The sequence below is a fragment of the Chrysochloris asiatica genome, unplaced genomic scaffold, assembly GCF_000296735.1.
Source record: "Chrysochloris asiatica unplaced genomic scaffold, ChrAsi1.0 scaffold00156, whole genome shotgun sequence".
Lineage (NCBI taxonomy): Eukaryota > Metazoa > Chordata > Mammalia > Afrosoricida > Chrysochloridae > Chrysochloris > Chrysochloris asiatica.
The window spans coordinates 2,562,885-2,575,859 of NW_006408674.1; the positions used below are offsets into that span (position 1 = coordinate 2,562,885).

Consider the following 12,975-nt stretch of genomic DNA (forward strand, 5'->3'; position numbering starts at 1 on the left):
AGTCACCAAGGTAGGTAGTATTTTTCTAAATGTTAAGTGTCGTCGAGTCGGTTCTGACCCATAGTGACCATGTGTAGAGTTTCCAGAAGGAGCTGGTGAATTTGAACCGCTGACCTTATGGCTCAAACCGACCTTGCGACCCAGCGTATTGTCTTCCGGAGCCTCACCAGGACTCCTTTTACTATATGTTAAAATTTTAAATATAGTGCAGGGGGCGGGGAGAGCACGGTGAACAAAATATCAAATTTAAAAATAAAGACAAGATCCTCCTGGCTTTCTTCATCTTCCTACTGTCCTTCCCCCATCCGGTCCCCTCACTCACGGGAGGGCTGGATGAGCTTGAACTAAGTATCACCAATTTCTTGCATGTGCAGCACGTGACCCCCAAAGCTAAGAAACCTGGGGGAGCCATCCTCTCCATCACTTCCGACCCCAGCGCTGCAGCTGGGGCCGCACCACGCCGCTGAGAACTGAGACCCGCGCGCGCTCTAGGAAAAGGCTGGAACAAGGGCATGTGTGTGCTGCACACGTGTGCATCGGTACTTCTAGGCTCGCTTCTTTTTTGAAATCCTGACTCAGAACATCGTAGAGTACTGGAATACGCACCCAGAGCCCTATCTTTGCGCATGCAAAGATATGGGCACGGGGGTGCATGTGGAGAGAGCAGTTCACAATTCCCTCCTGCACAACTGGCAGGTGGAAAGTCAACTATTTCTGGTGTTTTAATCCCGGGTCAGATACATGCCGTTCCCTGTACAGGGACTTAAACCTACATCGCCAGACCTTTTCATTCTCCGCGGGACGCCCTCCCGTCGTGGTAGGCAGGAGAGAGACCGTGGCACCAGAAGCCATTAAGGGAGGGCAAAGGAAAGGGATAATGAAGGCGAAGAGGGCGGAGGAGCTCCTTCCTCATTCCGCCCGCCTCTTCTCGTGAGATCCAACCAATCGCCGCACTCTCCGAGCCTTAGCTCCGCCTCTCCCCCCGCCTCCTCCGGCTTGCGACTCCACCCGAGCCGGTAATAATTAGGTTGAGGGCGGGTGGGTGCGGCGTCAGCGCCTGGCGTCGGCCAATCCCGGGCTCCTGTGTGCGGTCGCGTCACAGGACGAACAACCAAACAGAAAAGTTTAATAAACAGCGGACGGAGGGGCCGGCGGCGGCGGGGCCGGAGCGAGCTGGGGTTCGGCGGCCTCACCTGTCCCCATTCACCGGCGGCGACCGGCGGCGGCGGGCAGCGCGTCAGGCGGAGAGAGCCGCCGCCAGGTGAGGAGTGCGGCTCGTGGGGTCCGGCCGGGTCGGTGCTGCCCCTCCCCCTTCACCCCTTCCCCCACCGGGCTGAGGCGAGCCCAGGCGAGGCCCGCCCCCGGCCCCTCCCGGCGCCGGCGAGCCGGAAGCTGAGAGCGGCCGGCGGGCGCAGCAGGTGGTGAGCCCGTTGCTCGCTCGCTCGCCCGCCCGCCAGCGACCTCGGCCGGGCGTTTGTGTTGAAGCGAGGGGATTCCCGGTCCCCGGGGCAGGGACTGGGGCCCGGGCGGCCCGGCTCGGGCGTCCTCAGCTTCTGCGGAAACGCGCGCCGGCGCTCGCGGTCCCGGGCCGGCTTCTCGCCCGGGTGGTCTCTGCGAGGCCGGCGTCGCTTGCCGCCCTAACTGCTTTCCCAACAGTTGGCGGGCGGGGGGCAGAGGGGCCCGGGCCACCCTGCGGCGCGTCCCTGTCACCGCCGGCCCCGTCTCCGCCCCTCTTCTCCGAGTCCCAGTTCCTTTTGGAATGTTTACCACCTGCCGGGTTTTCCGACGCCCGCCGGGGGCGTGGGGGTGGGGGGGCGCGTGGCAAACTGCCCTGGGACCGCAGGGGCGCCGGTGCGTTTGCGCAGGCGTTCTTGAGGTTGCTTGCTTGTTTGTTTCTTCTCGGCTCTCTGGCAGCAGTAGTTGCAAATGTTAGTCTAGCTTCGTAAACAAGTTGCTGAGGAAGTACACACGCAGATTGTGTTGGAAGTCTTTGAACATTATCTTGTGAGAGGGTGCTAACCTCTTCTGAAAATACTTGAATTTCCCTTCACCCCGAGAAAGTTGAGAGGAAGTCAGGGCCTGGGAGTTTACTTCGACAATTGGTGGATTGCAAGTGTGGCCATGTAAGAAGGGAGCCGTCTGAAGGGTTGGGGAATGAGAGTAGAGAGCTCTGGATTTGAGTTTTCTATGTAAAGATATCTTCATAAACGGGTAGGGTTTAGTAGTCATTATATCACTGATGAGGGCGCTTGTGAACCGAGTTAGTCTTCAGGACTGTAGGGAGAACTTTATTTATTTATTTATTTTGCTTTCTTGGGCAAAATTTGCACATTTAAATTTCCCAAACAGGATTTCCTTTTAAACTTAAAAATATATTGAAAGCAGACAGAGATGACAATGCTACAGGAGGAAAATTCACGAAGTGTTGGATTTATCATCTTAATTGCAATACCAATTAATTTTCCTTTGTCAAAACTTAGAAAATTTTATACTTTAGTACATGTGTGCAGTTGATTGTATGTCAAGCATCCTTCAGTAAAGCCACTTTCAAGCCCTCTCCCACCATGTAACCAGGAAATATGTAAGATAGGGAATACATAGGATAAAACCATAACATAATAAAATTCTTGACTCTTCGACCCAAACCAGTTACTGGAACTTTTTGCCAAAACGTATCTGCTTATTTCTTGCCTCTGTTGCTTCTCATTCAAGTAATGTTTATAGCTTAGTGGATTTTGTGTTTATCATTTCCTCGCCTTAAAAAATTTTTTTAGCCACATTGTATTTGCGTGCCCAAACAGTGTATAAACTAAAACAGTATGTAACTGAGTGTTATTGCTGTGTTAATAAGCCATAAATCGTGGGCATCTAAATTGGTTGTGGGTTTTTCTTTCTTTGTTCCTTTTCCCCTAATAAGAACTGTTGTCTATGAACATATGTAGTTCTGGCTCTTGGTGTACAAATGCTAGAATTTCCCTAGGTTAAATACTTAATTTCGTTATAATACAATAGAAATGTTTTGGGTAACCAGCATAGACTGGATTGAAATACTAGAAGTAAATTGCACTGAAAACATTTGGATTCTCTTTTATATTTAAGTAGAAGTATCAAACCGGCCATAGTGATTGGTCCCTAGTTCAGCTTTTCCATGAGAAATTGATCCCTGTTAATCAATATATAATTAATCTTTTGAAATCACGTGATAAAATATCTGGCACAACTTGTTTCCTTTTCAGTGCAAAAGTGGTACGTACAGAACATAACCTTGATTGTGTGCAAAATAGATCACTTTTCTATTTCACTCCTACACCCTACTGTTAATATCTGGCCAATTACTTAAAACTCTCCTTAATCAGTTTCGCACAAACTTTAGTTAAGGGAGCACATATCACTTGGAAGAACCTGTAATGCAACCAGTCAGGTGTTTTTCTGTGGAGTTAAAATAAATGTGTTCTTTGGAACATTTTTAGAGAAAGAAATGGGGTTGGTATTCTGTGAAATACCAACCACACAGTTTTTACTTTCTTAACCTCTGTTAGGAATGCCCCCACGGCGTTTCTTCAGAGCGATCTAATTTATTTATCATGCACTGGAGTCAGTTTCAGACTCATAGTGACCCGGTGTACAATAGAATAAGAAAGACACTGCCCAGTCCTCACAATTGTTGCTATGTTTGAGAATATTTTTTCTAGCACAATGTCAGCCCATCTCATTGAGGGTCTTCTTTTCCACTGACTCTACCAAGCATGAAGTCCTCCAGCTCCCTCCTGATAACATGTCCAGAGCATGTGACATGCAATTTGGCCACCCTCATTTCTCAGGTGCATTCTGGTGTACTTCTTCTGAGACAGATTTGTTCCTTCTTCTGGGACATTCAGTATTCTTGTCCAACATCATAATTCAAAATTATTGATTTCTTCTTTAGGTAGTAGTATTTCCTCAGTTGTCGGGTAGTGTGTGGTGTAATAGGAGTTTGTCTGATTTTGAAAAACCTGTTTGTACCTGAAAGGGTGAGAGTAAAGATGGCTTCATTTTTTTATAGTATATGTAGCCTTCAGACAAATAACCAGATGATTTGTTTGGGTTGTATTTTTTTAAAACTCATTTTTTACTATTCGTTTATAAGGTTAATGTACTTTATTCTTCGAACTTTCAAAAGGAATAGAAAGTTTCAAAGAAAAGTCACTCATAACACCAGCAGAAATAACCATTGTTAACATTTTGGCAAGTATATTCCTGGTCCTTCTGTGTATATTCTTCATATCCTAAACAATTCTAAGTTGAATTCCAAACAATATTAGGTATGAATAGATAGCTGTTGTCTGATAGACTCCAACACTTGCACTGTAACACTTAACATACATCAGAACTAAAACTAAAGGTTCCCTTAGTCCTGCATCATCCGCCTAACTCTCCATCGATGTGGCCATTGTACCAGTGCATCTCACCTCTGGTCCCCCTTGGCCTTCACTAGCTCTCTTCTGTATCAAACATGGTGTCCTCCATTAGCGATTGCACCCACCTGATGCCCAAAGTAAGCAGACTGGACATCCAACATGGATGCCCACTGGTATTTGAATACGGGGGCACACTAAACTGACTGACAGGTAGGTGGTGGTAAAATGACCAGTAGTCATCTAACTGATATCTTTCTTCCTTTGTAGTCTACTCTGGCTGCTCGTTTGGCACATAGTCATTTAAATGTGTAAATTAGACTATCTCCCTCCAGTGGCTTTTCAATACACAAAATAATAAAATTCCAGCTTTGTACTGTAGATTTTGATACTGTAGACCAATAAATGTCCAATGGGAGCCACATAAGTAAATAAAAAATTTTTGATAACCACATTTCTTTAAAAAAAAAGAGAGAAACAGGTGAAACATTTAACTCAAAATATTATTTCAACATGTAATCAATATAAGGACTCTAGGTGTGGCACTGTAGGATCAGCACTAGACTGTGAAACACAAGGTTGGCAGGTCAAACTCACCAGTTGAAAACCCTGTACAGGGTCACTATGAGTCAGAATCAACTCAACAGCATTTAACAGCGACGTAAGAAATTATTAATTGGCTCTTTTATTCAGTTTTTTTCATACTGTTTACACAGTCCGTTGTGTGTTCTTCACATACAGCACCTCTCACACTAGTTACACTGCTGGGGTTCAATAGCCAACAGTGACTAAGGGCTGCTGTATTGGGCAGTGCTGCGCTTGATGATCAAACCTTTCCCATTCGTAGACTTGATCATCTTCACTCTTTGTCCCCAAATCATTCACCTCCAGCTGCACTGACTTTTTGTGGTTCTTGAACATGTCAGGCTTATTCCCTTAAAATTGTTCATTCTGCCTGGAACACTCAAATTTCTATTCCAATGTCATCCCTCAAAGATAACTTTGTACTGAGCACAGTTGCTGACCAAGCTTTGACCCTGTTTTATTTCTTCATTGTACCACTGAGTCAGTTCTAACACATAGCGACACTGAGAAGCAGCTGGTAGGTTTACACTGCTGACCTTGTGGTTAGTAGTCCAGTGCATATCCTACAGCACCACACCAGGACTCCATATTTCGTTACAGACCTGTCATTATCTGAAATTATTATTTCTGAGTTTGTTATTGTCTCCTGTGCTTGAATGTGATATCCTTGAGGGCAGGGATTTCCTCATGTTTACCACTGTATGCCATGTATTATGAATACGATTTTTAAGGGTATATCAAATTCCATCCTTATGAAAACACAATAATTTAGTCACCTACTCTGTGTAATGTAATCTGTGCTGTTTCATGCTGTTCCTGTTACAGTGTGGTGAAGAACATCTTAAAAGCTTACATCTTTGGATTTCTCCTTTTTGTGGGGAGGGGGGGATTTGATCTTGGAGAATTTCTGAGTCAGTGTATGAACTTTTTTTTTTTAAGTTTGCGTATGTAATTGCCAAATGCTCTGCCTTAAAAAGTTTGCTTAATGTAAACTTACAAAATTTGACAAAAAATGAGATATGTATTTCTTCCTTTACCAATACTTCCTGCCTTCCTATTCATAGATTTTTTTTTTTTTTTAATGAACTATCATGTTGAGTAAAGATAAGAGAGGGCCTCAAAAAGTTCAAGGGAAATTTCCATTATCTTTTCATTGGATTTTTCCATGTACTTTTGAAGCTCTCATATGAGGCCTGGGGCGTGCTTTATATTTGCGATCCTCCTTTTTTATATTTAGGATTGTTGTTAAGTGCTGCCGAGTAGATTCCGACTCATAGTGACCCTGTGTGGGGTTCTGAGGAGCAGCTGGTGGGCTTGAACTGCCAACCTTGTGGTTCACAGTCCAGTGCTGATCCTACAGCACCACACCAGGAGTCCATATTTAGGGTAGTAATTGTCATATACTATGAATGGTTTTCCTGGCTCTTAATTTGCTTTTTATATTTTTGCAGTGTTTTGTTTTGTTTTTTAATAAGAATTTTTACCTTTTAAGAAATCTGGGTTAATACTTCCTTTCTATGGCTTGAGTCAGAATTGACTCAAAGACAACAGACAACAACATGGCTTTTCGTTTTGTATTTAAAGGGTTCTTCTATACACTGGGCTGGTAACTGCAAGGGCAGTGATTCAAACCCTCCAGTTGCTCCTCAGAAACCCTATACAACATCGCTGTGAGTCAGAACCAACTTTGACGGCACTTTATCACTGCTATTGAGCCCTGGTAACATAGTGGTTATGATCGGGCTGCAAACCTCAAGGTCGGCAGTTTGAAACTACCAGCTGTTTTGTGAGGGAAAGATGAGGCTTTCTGCTCCTGTAAAGATTTGCAGCCTCAGAAACCCTGTGCAGTGTAGCTATGAGTCGGAATCGACTCCACGGTACTGATCAACAACAATTATACAGATAAGTTTAATTCTAGTTCTTTTATGATTTCATTTTTCACATCTATCTCTTTCTGTTTATCTGGAATTTAAATTTTAACATTTTATGAAATGAAATAACTTCACTTATTTTTAACCAGTTAGTTAACCAGTTATTTCAGAGTCATTAAAAAAACAAAAACAAAAAAAAACACTTTTTTTACTGGTTGCCTTGAAGCAAAACTACTGCTTTATAAAAAACAATTGATATCGATTAATTTTGACTCATTGTGACCCCATATGCATGTGTTAGACTGGAACTCCATAGGGTTTTCAATGGCGGTGACCTTTCAGAAGTAGAACACCAGTCTTTTCTTCCAAGGTGCCTCTGGGTGAATTCAAACCACCAAGCTTTGAGTTAGTAGCCAGTTGCTTAACCATTTGTGCTACCCAGGGACTCCTAAATGCATGTATTTGTTGTTCTTTCACTAAAATAAAAAATTCAGTATCAACAATTTGCTACCACTACAATCAACTCGACAGCAATTAACAATAACACAAGTTGTTATTGTTGTTAAGAGCCTTTGAGTCAGTTCCCTTTATATAGGGTTTCTGAAGGAGCTCTGGTAGCGTAGTGGTTACGAATCGGGCTGTAAACCGCAAGGTCAGCAGTTCGAAACTACCAGCTGCTCCGCAGAAGAAAGAGACGTTCTGCTCCCGTAAAGATTAACAGACTAATAGCCTTGGAAACCCTGTTCAGGGTCGCTATGAGTCAGAACCAACTCCACGGCACATAACAACAACATATGTTAAACAGCTCTGTAGCTATAGTTTTCAGACTTCCCAAGTATTTGAGCCTGTTTCATTGTAAACATTGTTAAGAGCTAAGAATACAGCTATGGTGGTGGTTGTCTGTGCCACTGAGTTGTTTCTGATTCATAGCAACTCTGTATAGGGTTTTTGTAAGGAGCTCTAACTTCTGGTAGCTCAGTGGTTACGAGTGCAAACCTCTCGGTCAGCAGTTTGAAGCGATCAGCGGTTCCACGGGAGAAAGATGAGGCTTTCTGCTCCTGTAAAGATTTACAGCCTTGGAAACCCTATATGCAGCAGGATTGCTATGAATTGGAACTGACTCCACGGCACATAACCACTATAGAGAATCCCGGTGCAGCACTGTGGGGTAAAGCACTGGGCCCACAAGGTCGGTTTGAACCACAAGTTAAGTGGTTCAGATTCATCAGCTGCTCCTTAGAAACCCTATATACAAGGACGTGTGAGTCAGAACCGACTTGATGGCACTTACCAGCAACAAGATTTTTTTTGAGAGATACAATATGCTATAGAGATTAGAAATCTGTGCTTAACATATCTAATTGAAAGAAGTACAGCCAGAGTGCTCTTTGGAAGCCAGGATCACGAGACTTCATCTTTCCTACTTCAGACCTAGTATCCAGAAGGGACCAGTCCCTGGAGAAGGACTTCATGCTTGGGAAAGTGGAGGGTCAGTGAAAAAGAGGAAGACCCTCAATGAGATAGATTGGTACAGTGGCAGCAGCAATGGGTTTAAGTGTTGTAACGATTGTGTGATTGGTGTAGGACAGGGAAGTGTTTCTTTCATTCTGTTGTACATATGTAGGGTCGCTCTACTCCTAACAATAGCAACAATTAATACCTAGAGATTGGAGAGAAATACAGTGTGCTATAGAGGTTGGGGAATCCTGGGTGTGGCACTATAAGATAAGCACTGTACCACAGGTCAGTTTGAACTACAAGGTGGTGGTTCAAACCCACCAGCCAGCCATTCCTTGGAAATCCTGCACAGGGTTCCTTTGAGTCGGAACTGACATGGCACTTAACAACAACAATTGTTGGTATGTGCTAGTTGAGTTTTTGAGAATGTCTTTCTGAGGCTGTAATATTTATTCTTAGTGGTGGTGCCAAGTTGTGATGGGGGAGTTTCTGTAGTTTTCCCAATCTGTCAGAACATTTTTTTTTTTTTTTTCCTTTTAATGATGAACTGTTTAACAACCAAAAGTTTCTTTAAAGTTTTGTACAGTGTTCTTGCAAACAGTTTTGAGCCTCTCTCCCCATCTTTCTTACTCCCCAATTACTTGCCTCAAAGCTTGTCCTGTCCAGAAAATTTGGAACCATGATTTCAAAGATTTGGGAAGGAAGTTTTCCAAGAGAAGGAATCTAGGAGCACAGAAACCTAACCCACTGCTAACCCACTGCCCTCACTCAATTCCTACTTACAGTGAACCTCTACTGGATTTTCCAAGACTGTAATAAATCTCTGTGGAAGCAGAGTTTCATCTTCCTCCCATGGAATGGCACCAGACTGGGTGTGAACTGCCTACCTTGTGGTTAGTAGCGCAGTGCCTAACCCATGGCACCACCAGTGCTCCTTGAGCACAAACCCACAGCCATTGAGTTGATTCCGACTCGTATTGACCCTGTATAGAGTTTCTGAGGCTGTAAATCTTTACGGGAGCAGAAAGCTTGCTAGCACAAGCTATGAAATGTAAGATGTAAAATTAGTTGGCTTGATTTAGTTAATTGCTGCTGAGTGTAGGGGTTCCCTAGTAGTGGCTGGTATATTTGAACTGACGAACTTTCAGTTAGCAGTCCAGTGCTTATCCTACATTGCCACACCAGCAGTCCTTAGGAGATCGGGAATGCCAGGAGTTCACTCAGTAAAGAGAGAGGCACAAGTTGTATTGCAGGACTGATTTGAGAAATACTTAGCATTTTTTGATGATAGGGCTTCTTCCTTCCACCCCATTCAATTTAGATTCTGCGATAATTTAGATTGTCTTGCTTCTGTTTCTTAATGATTTCTACTGGATTTTCAGTTTTTTTCACTTAGGCCTTTCTGCTTAATTGCTTTTTCCTAAAGGAATCCTTTCTTGTTGCCTCTAACTAGGTTAGGTCTTCCTGTTGCCTTTTTGTTGTTTTGTGCTCCTAGTTGATTCTGAGGGTTTCCATGAGCGACTGGTGAATTGGAACTGTTGACCTTTAGTTACCATTCCAGCGCTTATCCTACATTGTCACACAACAGGTCAAGTGGCCTTTATTGGGCTGTTTTTCCCCCCTTTTTGGTAATACTCTCACAACTGCAGTTCATTTAAGTGTATGATTTGTTGATGTGTCTTTCTTCCTTTAAAGCTGCAGTAGCCACTGTGACTATCTTCTTTCAAATTAGTTAAAATTAAACATTTAACTCTTCCCTTCTTACTAGTCACATTTCAAGTGCTCACTAGCCACATGTGGCTAATAGCAATTGTGTTGAGCAAAAGAAATAAGGAAGTTTATTTAAATTGTCATGTGGCTAATGGCTGTCACAGCCCCAACTGGCTATTGAAATTGGTAAATCTATATTGAGATATACTATAAGTATAAAGGTAAGGAGCTCTAGTAGCTTGTGTTTACGAGTTGGGTTGCTAAGGAGCTCTGGTAGCGTAGTGGTTACGAATCGGGCTACGAACCTTAAGGTCAGTGGTTCGAAACTACCAGCCACTCCACGGGAGAAAGATGAGGCTTTCTACTCCCATAAAGATTTACACCCTTGGAAACCCTGTACAGGGTCACTATAGGTCGGAACCGACTCGATGGCACTTAACAACAACAACAACATAAAGGTAAGGAGCTCTAGTAGCTTGTGTTTATGAGTTGGGTTGCTAACCTTAAGGTCAGCAGTTCGAAACTACCAGTGTTTTCACAGGAGGAAGATAAGACTTTCTGGTCTCATAAAGATTTGCAGCCTCAGAAACCATATGCAGCAGGGTCGCTATGAGTCAGAACTGACTCCACAGCACACTACCAAAAGTATAAAATATGAAATGAATTTCTAGTACGAAAAAAGAATGAATATATTTTAATTTTTAAAATATTGGTTACATAGTGAAGCAGTGATGCTTTAGTAGTGATATGTTAAGTGCCGTCGAGTTGGTTCCGACCCATAGCGACCCTGTACAGGGTTTCCGAGGGTGTAAATCTTTACGGGAGTAGAAAGCCTCATCTTTCTCCCGCGGAGCGGCTGGTAGTTTCGAACCACTAACCTTAAGGTTCGCAGCCCGATTCGTAACCACTACGCTACCAGAGCTCCTTTTAGTAGTGATATAGCATGTAAAATAAAATATATTAATTTCACCTGCTTATTATAATATGCCTGTGTCACTGTAGGGTAAGCACTGGACCGCAAGGTCAGTTTCAGCTGCTACTTGGAAACCCTATAGAGGGTTGCTAAGAGTCGAAACTGACTCATAGAATTTAACAACTACTAGAAATTTGAAATTACATGTGCCTTCTATTAGATTTCTCGTGGACAGTGCATGGAGCTCTGGTTGCGTAGTGGACGACTCGTTCTAATCCACCAGTTGGCCTGCAGGAGACTAGTGAGGCTTTTCTGCTCCCATAAAGATTTACAGCCTGGGAAACCCTGTACAGGGTGTCTATGAGTGGAAACCAACCTGACAGCACACAGCCACTCTTGGACAGTTCTGGTCTGACTGTAGATCCTAAGTTTCTGCAGTGGTAGGGAATGTATGTATCTGTTTTGTTTACCGTTGACTGTACAGCAGCTAATAGACAATGGCACATTGTTAAGTGCTGTTGAATCATTTTTGACTCACCTACAGAAAATGCTCATCTAAAACCTCAGATGAGCTTCCAAACGAAGACAGACAAGGAAGAAAGAGTGACGAACTACTTCCAAATATTTAGTCACTGAAAATTTTATGAATAGCAGAGAAACACTGTCAGATACAGTGCCAGAAAATGAGCCCCTCAGGTTTGGAAGGCACTCAAAATGCGACTGAAGGAAAGAGCTGCCTCCTCAAAGGAGAGCTGACAGTGATGACGTGAATGGAGTAAAGCCCATGGGGGAGAAAAGCCCACAGGACCTTCATTTGCTGATGGGGCACAACTCAAAATGAAGAGAAAGAGCTGTAAATATCCATTGAAAATCGGAACAGGGTATGTACGAAGTATGAATCTGGGGAAATTGGAAGTTGTCAAAAATGAAATGGAATGCATAAACATCGATATCTTAGGTATTAGTGAGCTGAAATGGACTGGTATTGGCCATTTTGAATCTGACAACCAACCACATGGTTTACTATGCCGGGAATGACAAATTGAAGAGGAATGGTGTTGCATTCATTGTCAAAAAGAACATATCCAGATCAATCATGAGGTACAAAGCTGTCTGTGGTAGGATAATATCCATGCGCCTACAGGGAAGACCTGTTAAATACCACTATTATTCAAATTTACGCACCAACCACTAAAGTCAGTGAGGATGAAATAGAAGAATTCTACCAACTTCTTCAACCTGAAATTAATAAAACGTGCATCAAGATGTATTGATCATTACTGGTGATTGGAATGCAAAGGTTGGGAGCAAAGAGGAAGGATCAGTAGTTGGAAAATATGGTCTTGGTGATTGAAATGATGCTGGAGAATGCACGATAGAATTCTGCAAAACCAATGATTTGTTCATTTCAAATACCTTTTTTAGATAGCATAAGAGACGACTATACACATGGACCTCACCAGATGGAATACATAGAAATCAAATTGACTACATCTGCGGAGAAAGACAATGGAAAAGCTCTATATCATCAGTCAAAACAAGGCCAGGGGCAGACTGTGAAATAGACCATGAAACAGACTATCAGTTTCTCATATGCAAATTCAAACTGAAGCTGAAGAAAATGAAAACAAGTGCACGGGGAGCCAAATATGACCTTGAATATATCCCACCTGAACTTAGAGATCATCTGAAGAACAGATTTGATACATTAAACACTAAAGACCGAAGACCAAAAGAGTTGTGGGATGACATCAAGAACATCATACATGAAGAAAGCAAAAAGTCATTGAGAAGACAGTAAAGAAGGAAAAGGTCAAAATGGATGTCAGATGAGACACTGAAACTTGCTCTCCAGCGTAGAGATGTGAAAGCAATTGGAAGAAACGAGGAGGTCCAAGAGCTGAACAGAAAATTTCAAAGATCAGGCTTGAGAAGATAAAGCCAAATGTTACAACAAAATGTGCAAAGATATGGAGTCAGAAAACCAAAAAGGAAGAACAGGGTCAGCATTTCTCAAGCTGGGGGAACTGAAGAAAAAATTCAA

General features: G+C 43.0%; 1 protein-coding gene across 3 annotated transcripts in view; it reads left to right on the forward strand.

Moving 5' to 3' along the window:
- Positions 1–1,018: 1,018 nt before the first annotated feature.
- Positions 1,019–12,975, forward strand: part of ZFAND6 (zinc finger, AN1-type domain 6) — a 106,041-nt gene continuing 94,084 nt past the window's right edge. For 2 of the 3 annotated variants that reach the window (XM_006870903.1, XM_006870909.1), the window contains exon 1: positions 1,019–1,261. The gene's annotated coding sequence lies outside the window, so the exon portion shown is untranslated. The remainder of the gene's footprint in view (positions 1,262–12,975) is intronic. The other variant, XM_006870906.1, reaches the window with a different exon arrangement.